Source organism: Lepisosteus platostomus, chromosome 13 (genome assembly GCF_059453375.1).
Source record: "Lepisosteus platostomus isolate fLepPlt1 chromosome 13, fLepPlt1.hap1, whole genome shotgun sequence".
NCBI classification, from domain to species: Eukaryota; Metazoa; Chordata; class Actinopteri; order Semionotiformes; family Lepisosteidae; genus Lepisosteus; species Lepisosteus platostomus.
The window spans coordinates 36,544,568-36,559,629 of NC_142623.1; the positions used below are offsets into that span (position 1 = coordinate 36,544,568).

The 15,062-nt window shown below is 35.7% G+C and overlaps 1 protein-coding gene across 5 annotated transcripts in view; it reads right to left on the bottom strand.

Annotated features, from left to right (window-relative positions):
• spock1 (SPARC (osteonectin), cwcv and kazal like domains proteoglycan 1) overlaps nucleotides 1-15,062 on the bottom strand; it is a 254,265-nt gene that overhangs the window by 124,576 nt on the left and 114,627 nt on the right. The window lies entirely within an intron of this gene.

Consider the following 15,062-nt stretch of genomic DNA (forward strand, 5'->3'; position numbering starts at 1 on the left):
GGCTCTTCAATCACTGTCTCTGAGATCAGGCAGCTCATAACTCCATCCACACAGACAGGTAGCTTAGCTGGAAACTGGCTCGCCCTCCAGGCCTTAAGGTCTCAGGTGGCCAATCCAGCCAGAGTATCACCTGGTCAGAGAAGGCTGATCAGATCCTTAGGAGTCCATTTCCATTGCCCTCACTAAGCTGAGCACAGCTGCATTTTCTCAGGTTCCTATTAATCTTTAAACATTTGAAAACTTCAACATTACTGAGCTACTAAGGCCCAGAAAGAACTTTTGTTTTTCCAACACCTTTCTTTTCGACTGTTACAACGGTCTCACTGCATACATGCAGTAAGAATGTTATCTTAAACAGCTCAGAGGATGGAATTAGCATTTTTGTAAAAGTACACACTAAAATCTTCTAATTTACTTCTAGTTCTTTTTTTGTTTAAGCCAGCATCTTACCTTGCCCGTGGATTTAATCCTTTAAACTGCTATTTGTATTTAATTCTATATGTATTATTTATTTCTAGATTACAATAAAACCTTGATTTCATGGACCAAGATGACTAGACTTTGAAAATGGACAAAAGCCATGGAAGTAGACCACCTCTTAACAACAGACTCAAGTCCACTACTCCAGGCTTTCATCCAGACATCATTTAAATGCTTTTCAGCATATTTTCTAATCAGGAGAGAGGAAAGTATATTCATCATATTCAAAAAGAACAAGGAAAAACTGCATTAAAATGGATTGCACGTCTACAACATTAACACATGACCAACCAGGTTAGTGGATTTCAAACAGTATTCATTTTTGTTTTACAGTACATTATGTTGTTTTTTTTAAAACAGAGGTTCTGGAGCAGATCAAATACTTAATCTTGCCTACTTCCACTCTCGTACACATACTGTAAATATTTCACAGCTGTGCACCTCCTTTTCACTTCTTTCTCTCACCCCTCCCTCCTCCCGATCTTTACCCATGCAGCAGCTTCTTGGCTCATTCCTTGTGAAGAGAGGGGGAGTCCTGTCAGCCTCATCTTTATAGGCATGCTGCTGTTTCCTCAGTCATGTTAGTTACATCAAATCAACTTAAGTATATGTCATCCACATTGTCTAAGACATTATTTGTGTGCTAGCTTGAGGTGTTACTGCATATCCTAGAGCTAAAACTGACACAAACGTTTCATTTAGTGAAAATAAAACAAATACACATTTTGTAGTCTGTTGATACGCTACATTAGTACAAAATGGAGAGGATAATTATATCTTGAAGTTTAAACTACCTTGACTCAATTGCAAAATCTTAACAAAAACAGAAGCTAGTACTCATTAGAATCTATCACTACTTTAACCTATGTTATGTTTAATATTTGTGCTACAAGTTACAAGATTTGTTGTTAGAGGATTTTGATTTCATTTATTTCCGCAAAATATAAATCCAGAAATGGTTTAAAATTAAATACCTTAGAGCTCATTTGGGACAATAGAGACATGGAACCTCTGCCAGGAAATTTCCAATCTCCATGTCCAATCGTTTTATAGGGTTTTAAAGGAGTATATATTTACCAAAATTAATAAGAAATTTACATTTCAATTCAAATTCACTACATTTTGTACATATGGGCCTTAAAAATTTGACACCAAATGTAAAATAGCAGCTAGTACTTATTTCTCTTTTCTATAAAAATATGGTAGTGAACATTGCAATAAGCTATTATCACAACACATAAAGACTAAATAAAATGCAGTTCATTCCCTTGGGTTCTCTTAAAGAAAATCTTCATCCAGTTAATTAAAACATTTTTCCATTACTTTTTATTTCCCTTGATGCTTTGATCAAATTTTAAAACATACTGTGTATACAACTGTAATTAGCATTGCTTCACAATTACACCCAAATCCAACTCAAATTCAGCAAAGATGTTTTATCAGTATTGTATGCAAAGTGGAATCCTTGAATATAGATCATACATAGATCAATATGTTGAAGAAATACTGCTTAGAATTAAACTTGGCCTAGATTCAACTAAAAAAATCCTTGCAAGGTTTCGCAGATAATACTTTGCTTCGTTGCTGAAATGTAGATAGCTTTGGTATTGCTTTTAAGTTTAAAACAAAGTACACAAGACAAGAAAAGCTAGCATAGAGATGTCATCTCATTCTTTCCCTTCAGCCATCAATTGCTTATCTAAAGCTGACTATCGAATAGTCAATCCCTTAGTAGTTGGTTTGGGAGTCACTTTGAGTTATTTTTGCAAGCTCTGCAGTAATGTGATGCAGAATCCAATTTCACATATAGATTATTTTCCTTATGCTGTGTCAGCAATTGGATTATTGGTTATTTGTTTAGGTTACATTGCTACTCACATTCTAGCTCCAAACTTAAGCAATGTGTTTTATCTGATATTTTATCTTGCATTAAATTTAGTCAGAATCGATGAGGTGAATTTGCTGTCAAAGCTGGGTTAACAGCTTTTCATTTTTTTATTAAATTCCAGTACCCACTCATGTGCTGCCTAAAGACCTTATAACACTACTATAACTTTGTTAACTTCCTGTTTCCTGGAAAACCTGGGAAAATTATATCCACTCCTAGATTCAAACTATTGCAGCTCAGAGCCTTTATAATATTTAAAAACAAACATGCTGAGCTAAATAGAAAAAGTCCACTTTCTAGAACCAGCATTTCCCTACCATTGTATTTATTTTTGTTGTTGCATGTGCTGAACAGGGTATCTGCCAGCTTACTGCTCTGTTACGAACTATTTTCTGAATAGACTTGACAAAAGTAGTTGTACAGAATTGCAAAGGAATGTGAAAATTACCTTGAAAGGCTGATAAAATGGCTCTGAAGAATACTGAGCAAAATAGGTATAATTTACCTTGTATTTCCTCTGCCAAAGGGAAATTTTTAAGAGGTACTCCTAACATCACAAAACAAGAACATGCTGATGTAGACTAATGATTTACATTGACATACTCATACATAAGGCTTTCGACAAGTTGAACAGAAGAAAGAATCCAATTTATACAGGTATTGTTCTTATCAATAACAAGCAGAAGAAATTGCATATATTATAACTATATATATATGGCACATCAAAAATCAATATACTTTATTTGCATACATAGACTTAACTCATGATTTTTGAGCATATTTTAAATATTTTGTATATTGACAGAAATCTAATTTACATACAAAGGCAAGTGCCATCCGCAATACAGGTTATACTATTTAATTCATCTTTAATTTTCTGAGCATCCCCCCATTCTCAGGAAGTTACCATTAAATAAAACACTGCTGAGAATTTAAACAGTGCAGAATGATGAGTCATAATAATTCCTTAACTAATGTTTCAGCAACCGGGTTGCGTACACATTGGTCTTTCCATTCAAATGTTATTTTAAGTTGTATGGAGGCTGTATCGTAAATTGATTCTATTGATTTGACTAGACATTTGTTTTATTTCTATTGCCCTAAGCCTCTTAATCATTTGAATGTGCATGCAGGAATTAATAAAATAGATATGGATGATTACAGTGCCACCAAAAAACCAATTTCATCTCACCAGCATACACAACTCTCAGGCCTGTTTGAAAAGTGCTGGACTTTTAATGCTTTGGAAAAAAAAATATTCAATTAAATCAAATCGTGGCAGATACAATCAGCTCTGTCAGGAGGGATGTAGGGAAGCCGGCTTCTAAAGCAGATCCATGATAATTCATACTTTCCATGCAAATGTGAAACTGTCACTGCCTCTCAAATCTGCAGAAAGAGTGCAGTTGCAGCACCATGGACAGATCTAGTGTGCATTCTAACAAACCTGGTGTTGGCTGAGCATAGTACACTCAAACTTGCCTTCCTTAGTACATCTGACATTACTGGAAACAGGATTTACTTTTCAGAATTTAAAAGACAATATGTTTATATGTTTCTACAAAGAAGTACATTAATCCAAAAGACAGATGAACACATATGCATACACTGACAGAGTTGCACACAGATAAGTAAATGAACAAATGCATTTACTCCACAATTTATTAATGCCTTTAATGCAATGAAATCGAAAGGTGATCTTTATAAAACAATGCAACTGTAAACTTAGTATGTGCTGCATAAATAAATGAAAACATAAAACTAGACTACTGGATCTTTCAAAACAATCTCTCTGTTATTTGTATATTTTTGTAGTTATATAATATTCAAAATGTTTTCCACCATGGCAAATTGGTCCTTCTTTGGCATTAAAAAGATAGAGAAAGTTCTTCTGTTGTGGTTATTAGATTTGGCATTTCACAGTAAGGATTTCTGACCATTCTTCCGAGCAGAACTTCTGCAGTTCCTTCGTATTATGAGACTTGTGCTGAAGATCTTTAGTCCATACAAATATTCTATTGGACTGCAGCCTGGAGATAGTAACAGCCAATCAAGAATGTTGATTTTATGCTCCCTTAACCATTTGGCAGCAGATTTGGATGTTTACTTTGGGTTGTTATTCTGCTAGAAAGTCCATGTGTGATCAAGCATGAGCATCATAGCAGAGGGAAACAGGTTTTTAGATAAAATATCCTGATATCCAAGGAATAGAGGCTGCAAAATGGTCCAGTATTCATATTAAACAGAAGAGATGACATTCTATTACGATGTGAACTTTTGCTTTCTGGAAAATCATATCACTGATGAGACAGCTCAGAAACTAAACTTTTATTTCATCCAACTTCCCCCTGGCCTTTCCTAATTATGGCTTCCTAATAATGCCCTAATAATTAATTGGCTTCATCACTCTGTTCTCCTCCCCACTGATAGCTGATGTGTGGTGAGAATTTTAGCACACCTTTTTCTGCCATCACATCATCCAGGTGGATGTTGCACATTTGTGGGGGTGGAGGAGAGTCCCTATTACCTGTTAAGCACTTTGAGTGTAGTGTCCAGAAAAGTGCTATATAAGTGTACAGAAATATTGTCATTTCAATATTTGGTCTTATTTTAATTTGTTAAGGATCTAACAAATGCAAGAAAGAGACAAAGTATGCTGAGTATATTTGCAGACTGATTTTGGTGAGGCTGCCCATATCCCTCAAAATAATCCTCAAAAAGAGTGATGACAAATTCAAAATGCTAAACTAAGAGCAAGTCAGTTAGGCAGTGGTTTCGCTGGAGCTGAGTGGATTTTTAGCTAAATCAGGAGACCTCTCCTGACATCAGGAGACCTGAAAGAAAAACGCAGACAGTATTAAGAGTGCAGAACTACTGGCTTGTGATCGAAACATTGAGCCTGAAGAGGTAAGAGCAGCTCTGGTCCTGGATGAATGTGATGAAATTTAGGTCATGAGAACACTGAATGACAGACACTTCTGTCTGCAACCGAATGAGAAACAGAGTGCTCGTATAAGAGAGAGCACTACAGGAAGTCCCCGGTGCAAGACTTATACACACGGTCAAGTGAAAGTGCGCAAGGTCAGGATCAACCCTTCCTTCCGAATTTCTAGTATAGCTTTATAAAACTTCCATTTAACATAGAAGTCAGGTGATATTTGGCAATTCCATGTTTTTTTTTCTTATTTTTCCATAAGAATATGATGCCAGAGTTTTCTGGGAATTCCCAATTGTTGCCCTTTAGTGTGCAATGGTCACCTAATCCACACTTCAGACCATCCATTTGGATAAAACGTTCCTATATCCTCTTCTTGGCAGGGTAGCAACCATCCTATTTGTTCTTCTGAAAGATGAAGATCGCAGTCAAATGTGGAATGCCTTATGGTTTTTTTATAGCTGTCACTTGCACTGCTAGGATCAATAATCCTTTACCTCAGATCTTCAGAAAGATCTCTGACTTTCCCCATGAAGATATGCTTCTGTGTGTTTTACTTCTATGCTCAATCTCCTTAAATACCCAATGGCAATCAAGAGCTTTCAAAAGCTTCTAAACCCTTTGAGGATTTAGATGATCGTATTTTCAGCATTTATTTCACAAATGTATACAGTTTGAATAAATCTGAAGACTTTGTATAATATACAGTTACTGCACAAATGTGATTTTATGATATTCAGTACTGATAGTCAAAGAATAGTTTTGGTTTTTAATTATTTTATGCCATAAATACTAAAAATATCTTTTTCTAAACTTAACTTTCGGGTGCATTGTAAGAAGGGTAATAATAAATCTGGACAACAGCAAACATGGCAGCACTTTGCATTGAACTAAGATACTTAATTCAAGGATCAGACTGTTTTGTCACTGCCCTTCCTTCAGTAGCAAATAAAAGTTTAATATGTTATAAGCCTGAACAGAAGATTGCTTGTTTGCATGCAGCAGAAGAGAACAAATAATTCTGCATTCCATCCATGTCTGGGTAAAGTGGCCAAAGTTTTTTTCATCTTACTGTTTAAAAGGTCTCCTAATATTTACCGTATAATATTAAAAACCTTCCCGAACTTATGAAAAATAGGAATTTTGCTTTCTGGGTAAATCATGAGTATGTTTTTCATAAAACTATCCTAAATTATCCTTTGTTAATCTCTTTTATATAAGATGCCAAAACATATGATTGCTAAACACAATAAATATTGATTTAATGTAAAAAAAAGAACTCCAGACAACATAACTTTGGATGTATTATATGTATTATATTATTTTTTATTTTCTATAACAGTAAACCTACAGTGCATTGCTCTTTTCTTGGTGCACTGGGAAAGCATCAAGCAAATAAAAGCAGGATAATATTAAGAAGAAATAACTGATAAACTCATTGTCAAGTAATGGATCTGTAAATTCCAATTGACACAGTGAGTCTTAATTTTGATATAATCTAGGCCTAAATGAAAATACAAAGGACTATAAAGCAGATAAAATAATTCATTCAGTTTTAATAAAGTGCTGGATCAGTCAAGCAAAAACACATTTGTCAGGTTTCAAGGTTCGTTGTTTTTCTACTAGCCAGAGCAGGCAAAACTTTTTATGGAGGAAAAATGAAATACATAGATATTTCTGATCTTCTACCACACAACTTGTCCTTCCTGTCAGACAGTAGCATTACTCAGACTGAAACACAGCTACATTAAGTGGCAGACATCAATCATCTTCCTTACTCTGGCAGTGACACCTCTTCTGAAAGGCTGGAGCACTGTAATGAGGACTGCAGTGATTATGATTGTGGTAAACCTCTAATTAGAGGCATTAGAGGTAAGTGTTCCTCTGTCTCCTTGGAGACGTCAGTTATAATGTAAACAGCAGATTGCTCTATCAAAGGATCCCATATGTTAGCAAAGTTATGTAATCCTCAGGGAAGCCTAGCTCTTTGGGACGAGAGATTCTGATTCAGCGCCATAGAGACAAAAAGGTGTTTCCAAACATTTATTGGATTCTGAAATATCATATACTGTATGGTCTCTACTAACTTGTTTTGGCATTCTCTGCCATGACCCTTCCAAGTTTTCATTTTCTTTTCTTTTCATTTTCAAGTGTTTGACTTAACATGAAGGTATTTTTTGGTATTTTATTTCTTGTTATAAACTACATGTGACAGAAGCGCTGAGTGTTTCTCACTTGTCAATCCAGCTTTTTATTTTGTTTGCTCAGCTTTTCTACCTTTTGTCAACAGTACTTGATTGCACCAGAAGCTGGACATCCTGTTATATAAATCATAACACTTAACATCAACCTCTAGCACAACACTATACTTCTCACACAACCGTACTGGAGTGTATTATCTACTTTGGAGAAACCAGCCAAGTAATGAGGAGGTTATGTGTTCAAAATCTGTATCTGAAGATTGAATTGAAAAGTTCTTAATTATGTGATAGGTCTGTGAGGCTTTCTTCTAAAAAAATACTGGCACAACTTGCTTCCAGATTTCAGTGTGTGGAAGGCTGGAGTTCACTAGCTTGGCTACAAACTGGTGCACAATACTCAGCAGGAACCTGAAGACAAATCAGAAATGTTGAAAGCTTTCTGCCCCTGTGGTGCCAGAAAGGTGATACAGTATGTGAAAACTGCTTTTAACCTTAGACTTTCTAGATCTTGACAGTGGATAAGGGTCACCTACTCGCTTCCTAAATCAGTGACTATGTAACAGTTTTCATGTGTCCATATGCTAATTTTCACCTTTGTTTCATTTTTTGCTTAGTTGTTATTTAGTTGGAAGCCTGTTGCAACCATCAGAGAATAAGCTGCAGGCATCATTATATATAAAGAACAATGGTGATCATGTGTGTTAATGTTAATTTGTTATTAAAATGAATATATCAAGGTTCATTTGTCCCAATACTTATGCTCACCCAAATTAGGGTGTAGTACAACATATGAGCATAGAAATACCCAGTAGTTCAAAGTTGCCATTCCAAACTTTTACCTTATCTTCATCTTTTCATCTCAATTCCAAATTGCTTGAGTATGCAGCAAAAATAGCAATTTTGTCTTCACTGCCCCAATACTTATGAAGGGCACTAATTTTGATAGCTTTATTAATTCCAATTTAGTAAATAGCCATCTTTCAAGTGTATGATTATTGATATAATATGTCACAGTAGAAACCAAATGAAGTGCATTAAGGCTCACCATGAATCATGTGAATATACAATATTCATTTCCAAAACAGCTTTATTTTTTCTCCAGTGAATGAGGATCTTGAATTTACCCTTAAATGCAATTTACTAATTACATTTCAAAACAACCAAATTCCACAGTCATGGTAAACTGTGTGGGACTGCAACATGAATCTGCACCAAACTGTAAAATTGCAAAGCAGGATTCTTCGGAGCTGGTGCTCAACTACTGAAGCTGATTCATCCAAACAAAACATCAATAAACGCTTCTCAAAAAGGTATTTATTTTATGTACCCAGCTCCAGCTGGCTGCCAGCTTTTGTGAAAATGGCAAACAAAAAAAATGTACAGCTCTTTTCAATAAAGATTTTCCTTCAAGCGATATGATGGTGGATAAGCTGATTTGAGAGCTGATACTCCTATTCACTTTCTAGTTAAATTGTTTAAAAATGCTGAAACTAAAGGCAAGCAATATTATATTTTAGTCTGTAAGTTTTATTTTTGCTCTTAATGACCTTTCCCACGAATCTCCCTCCACTGTAGCATGCTGATCTTAAATTATGTCACTATAGTTGAAACGCCTACAGTATGCCTTCCCATGAAACTCAAAATGTATTTTACAAGGTCATGGCATTGACATGAACTAGGGTTATACAGAAACTCCTTATAATGCTTGCATTAAATCAAAACTCAAAAATGCCCCTAACATAACTAGTAACCTCAATAGATTAACAGGCATTCATTAAATATTTGTATTCCACTGTGACACTGAAGGTTTCATACCTTCATCTATAGTTCCCTAAACCTCTAAGTTTGTTTTATAGAATAACAACCACCCACCAAGTCATAATACAGGCAATAAATAATAACGTAATGATCATACACTTCTCATGCAGCTGTGCATCCTGTTATCAGGACCTGCAATTTTGGCAGTAACGATGAACCCCTCCAATCAATGCTAACTCCCCAGTTAGTTTCTGTGGGGCATCTAACAGTCAGGAATCCTAGAGGATCATGATCAGTTTCTTCATCTCGTACAGAGTGTGTACGCAGTAAGCCAAGCTGATGAACTATCATAGAATCTGAAAAAGGTGAGTGTAAAATAGAAACTGCCATTTCATTCAATATACAGGTATACAGTATGTAGACTCACCACTACATGATAAGCAGTGTAAGAATAAGTCCATGAAACCATTAAACAATGACAAATTGTAAGCCATTCAAAAAATCATTGCATGAAATTAAATACTGTATTTGCATTGGAATGGTAGATGACATTTTGCTGAATAAGGAGACTGGTGACCTTTTACTTGAAATGTACTATTTGTTAGATTCTACTTTTAATCTATTCAAAAAAGCTATTGCTACTCATGTGCATTTAGGACCAGCTAATCAAATGAATGGATGTAAATTTGTGAAGAGGATATCTTGAGATTCCTAGCAGTTCCTTGGTTATAAAAGCTGCACATTCAGTCTAAGCTAGAAATAAAGCTTAGATCACTCACAGCTTGAAGCCAGCACCATCGATTTGTTAGCCTCATGGTAAGAAGCAGATCAATAGAAAGAAATTGAGACTCTTCTAGTTGGTTGAACATGGCCCAGTTGTAGTTTATGACAATTAATCTTTAGAAAGGAGAAGGGGGAGAGGAATTATTATGAAAGTTAAACAAGTGCTTTTTGAAAGGAATGATAAAACCGCTTTGTGAAATTACAAATGTTTAGTTCAGGATGCAAAACCAGTAATAACCTCTGCAAACAGCCCTATTTATTTATGTATTTATTTAGATCAATTCATGACAGCTTAATGCTTGGTTGTGTGAAGTGCACAGTAAGCGATGAGATACTGAATTGTTCTCCTGAAAGACAAATAAGAAACTAAGTGGTGGATTCTTTGAGACGGCCACCACAGGCAATGATGACAAATGGTGAAAAAGAATGAGATCGAATAAAACAAGCACCAGCTATGATTACAAACTAGATTAATGTGAGGCATGTTATCTCTGCAAAGCAGAATAAAGCCAAAAACATATTTGCAAACCTATCTAAGTACTAAGTCTGGAAATTGCAATAAGCCTCAGGTGGAATACTTTTTAAGACCTAAGAGGATACTTCAGCAAGACTAGAGGAGAGACATTCAACATGCTAGGGTCATAAAACCTGAAAAGGGTAATTTAATGCAAAAGTGCAGGACAGCAAAAGAAAACGGGGTAAAGTCATTTGATGTGATACAAAAGACAAACTCAGATCAACCGTGAATGTGAGGGTGCTTTAGATCTAAGAAAAACACGCAGAATATGAGGTTGTTCAATGTGCCTAGAGCACGGTGGCTCAGGGACAGCTTCTGAGAGACATGTGTGGATTGCAAACAGCTGCCATGCTCCAGGAGGAGGTGTCAACAAGACAGCACTAGCCTCAGGGTTTCTCACTTTACTGCAGAAGAAAAAGAAAGTTTAATTGGACTACGACACTGTACAAGCAATTTGTCTCAAGTTATTTGCTACAGCTTTACAGACACAGGTTAGATATATTCAACTGCTTGAAGGAGACTTCTAAAACATCTAAAACAGTCATAATTGCTGGTTCGGAATTTGCACTACTTGTTTGGGCTTTAAGCATAGCGAAGCTATCCCAGAGAATTCTGATGTTTCCAAAATCCCATTGTTATAAAATCTGTTAAGATTTTTCAAACCTTCTAAATAACCGCAAAGTTGCTCTAGAGAAGAAGGTATATTCAATGTGAACAGTCATGCCCCATTAGGACTTGATTCCTGCGAGCTCCCATTCGTCCTTGTCTATTTATTTTTTGTTGTTTTTCGTACTGCTAACTGCACATACTGTTTGCTCGGTGATTAGATATGACCGACAAACACTTATAGACATAAGATCGAATATTAGCGCAGTTAAATCTACACCAATAATTACTGCCGACTATCTGGACTGTGGTGTCTCACCTGTATCTGTAGGAAGAGGGTTAAACGGGCAAGCGTTCTGTCAGACTGAGGCAGCGCAATCGTGCCCCTCACCCGAGTATACTTCTTGCTAATGTTCAGTCACTGGACTATAAATTTGATGAACTGAGATCAAGGCTTGCTTTCCAACGGGACATCAAGAACTGCAATGTCCTGGCGTTCACTGAAACCTGGCTTGACCTGTCTGTTCCGGTCTCTGCTATCCTCCCGGGACAGAACAACAGATTCGGGTTAGAGCAAAGGCGGCGGGGTATGCCTCATGGTAAACAATTCCTGGTGCACAGACATGGAGATTGTTTCAACATCATGCTCTACACATCTTGAACATTTGACAATAAAATATCGCGCTTTCTATCTACCGAGGGAGTTCACATCGGGAGTTCTCACAGTGGTGTATATTCCGCCGCAGGCAAATTTAACAAAGGCACTGGATGCACTACACTGTCACCTTAACAGACGAGAGAATACACATCCCGAGGGGGCATTCATCATAGCGGGTGATTTCAACGGTGCGAATTTGAAGAAAACAATGCCTAATCTACATTAACACATCGACTGCCCGACACGCGGAACAAACACGTTGGACAATGTTTTCACTCCCTTCCGGGATGATTACAAAGCTCTCCCCAGACTCCTTTCAGCAAATACGATCACGCCTCCATTCTGCAACTTCCCGTTTACAAGCAGAAGCTTAAACAGGAGAGGCCAGCGTTAAGAAACATTCAACGTTGGTCGGATGAATCGAATTTTATATTAAATCACTGTTTTGCTACCACTGACTGGCAGATCTTCCGCGAAGCTGCCAGAAATAATATCAATCTGTATATGGACTATGTTACTGGCTACATCAGTATTTTTTAATACTGCTGCACGCTGTATTGTTGTGCATTTGAAAAAGAAGAGGCCACTTTGGTCCATGTATCTTATTTTCTTGTGAGTAGCTACAGTATGTAGCTCTAATACTTCAGCTTTTCTTGCCATAATGAATGCTCAATTTAACATAGAACTTTCTGTTTAATGTGATCGATTTCTTGGTAAACACATGAGTAAAATATTAATTTAATACATCTGTCATTTCCCTTTAATTGTCTGAAAGTTTCCCATTATTATCTCTAAGATCCATTGCTTCATCCTTTACTGTTCATAATGTAATTGTATATAATTAATCTATTGTGATAGTGAATTTTTTTATTGATTTTAGCCCTCATTGCAATATTATTCACTCTGTCTCTCAGACATTATAATATATTTTTTACCTTTGCTTGAAAATCATTATTACCCTTTTCTTGAACTGGATATTTTGATTTATGATTGTTTTAATTGAAGGCTTGCTTTCTCCTTATCTTTTGAAGTGATGTATTAAACTATGTGGAACACTGCTTCCTTAACTTTGATTTCACCAGTAGATTGTCACTTACCCACGAGTGGCTTTTGTGAATTGTAGAAAATAAAAGACAAATAAGTACCCCACACTGTTTAAAGAGTATACAAGCAACCTGTTTAATTAATCCCTTTCAGATAGTTCCTGAACCATCAACCACAATATGAGGCTAATGGCAATTCATAGTCCTGCTTCTTGACAGATAGGCAATCTTTTGCTCAACAGATATGTTATTTAATTAAAGAACCTCAGTAAAGACACCCAATGAAAGCAAGAGACAGTCAAAGCATTATTGAGATCAAAATTTCTCATTTCATTGTGAAATTAACATCAGCACAGTGACCAAGAATGATAGGCAATGGTGGAGAACAATTTCAACACCTTAAAGAAAGAAATATTGAACTTCTCCAAAAGAGATTTAATGTGCTATAATCTAAACACTTAAGGTCCCGACAAAATAGCATTACAATAAAGCAAATCACACCTGAAGAAGGCTCCACAGCCGAAATGTTGTTTTCTTTCTTCTTTGTTTTCAGCATAGAATAAACCTATTACTTGTTCCATTACAGAACATGGTAATCTAGTAAATAAAGTTACACAATAAAACAGGCTCCATGTCAGGTTAATTCCTGCTTTATAAGGGTGTTTCTTACAAATGCATGCACTAACTGAATACTATTATAAATCAGTTGAATTAAGGTATCTCTATCATTCACGCAGCAGTCACACTGATTTGAATGTTTGTGAACATTTGATGTTTTTCTGATCCCTACAGTAGTTCATCCGACATATATAATGCTATTGCACAATGTTTGAAAATACAACTCGTCGATTGAATCAAAAGACAGAAAAAAATGAATACATTCCGACATATACAATGCTATTGTACAATGTTTGAAAATACAACTCGTCGATTGAATCAAAAGACAGAAAAAAATGAATACATAGTTTTTTTTTTTAAAGCTGCTTCATATTATTGTTGGCACAGAGGAGAACAATTTGTGATTAAGTAATGGTGTTTTTAATTAAATCAGTTTTGGTTATTTCTTCATCTGTTCCATGCACTGTTTTTTTTTGGTACAGATTCAACAACAGCGGTCATCAATGCACTGTATGAAAGATCCATTCTGAGTGTCCTGAATTACCTTATAATTACCTAATTTAAGGACATACTAATTATTACTAATTAAAGTAATTTAACTGACATATGAGTTGTCTAAGAGAAGTCAAGTTGAACCCAAGCTCCAAACAAATCTCACACATGCCCATCACATTTAAATAATTATTTTACAACACTTGGGAAACTATAAGAATCAAAGATAAGGGAAGCTAATGATACGTTAATTGCAATACTCTTTTGCAGTTAAAGTACAGAAATGGAAACAAACTAGAATTTACAAATTGCCAAAGGAAAATAACGAGTTTTCCAAATAAATGTATCTGTCTATTTATGCATGTATGTTTAAATAAAGTATTACAATTCTGAATATTGATTAAATGTTTTTGGTGTCATTTTATTTCGTTGATCATTCCTGACTGTCCGTGAAACATTCAAGTGACTATGACCATTCAATTTATTAGCGAGAGAGTTCAGTGGTGATTTAACCAGTTAAATATCAAGGTTAGAGAAAATCAAGAACAAAAAAGTCAGGAAGAAACCTATATGTCCTCTCTATCAAGAGATCAACACCTTTTTCCATTGATATGAGGCTGGACTAAGTCAGCACATTTTTGTTCACATCAAGCAATTTCTAACCTGGCAAGACATTACAATTAAAACACAGTATGTCAATAATAGTCACAATCTGCAAGAAAGGAGGTCACATGTTATCCATGTTCCATGCTGCTTTTTCATGATCATAACAACCCATGTATCAGATGCAAGGACGCCAGATGACAACAAAAACTGTTGTAATACAACAGACAAATTAACAAGACATTCATGTTTATGTTCTGGGAAGGAGTGTCTCGTTGTTACAGATTTCTACTTCGTTGCCTGTGTGGAACTACAATGATCACATTTTGCATCTTGACTTGCTACCCTTCCTGTGGACTCATACTGAACTGACAACATTGTGCATTTTACTCTTTATGTTTTACTTTTCAGCATGGAATTAATACTAATAATGTTCCATAATTCTATAATGTCAACTCATGTCTGTGAGAGCTGTCAGGG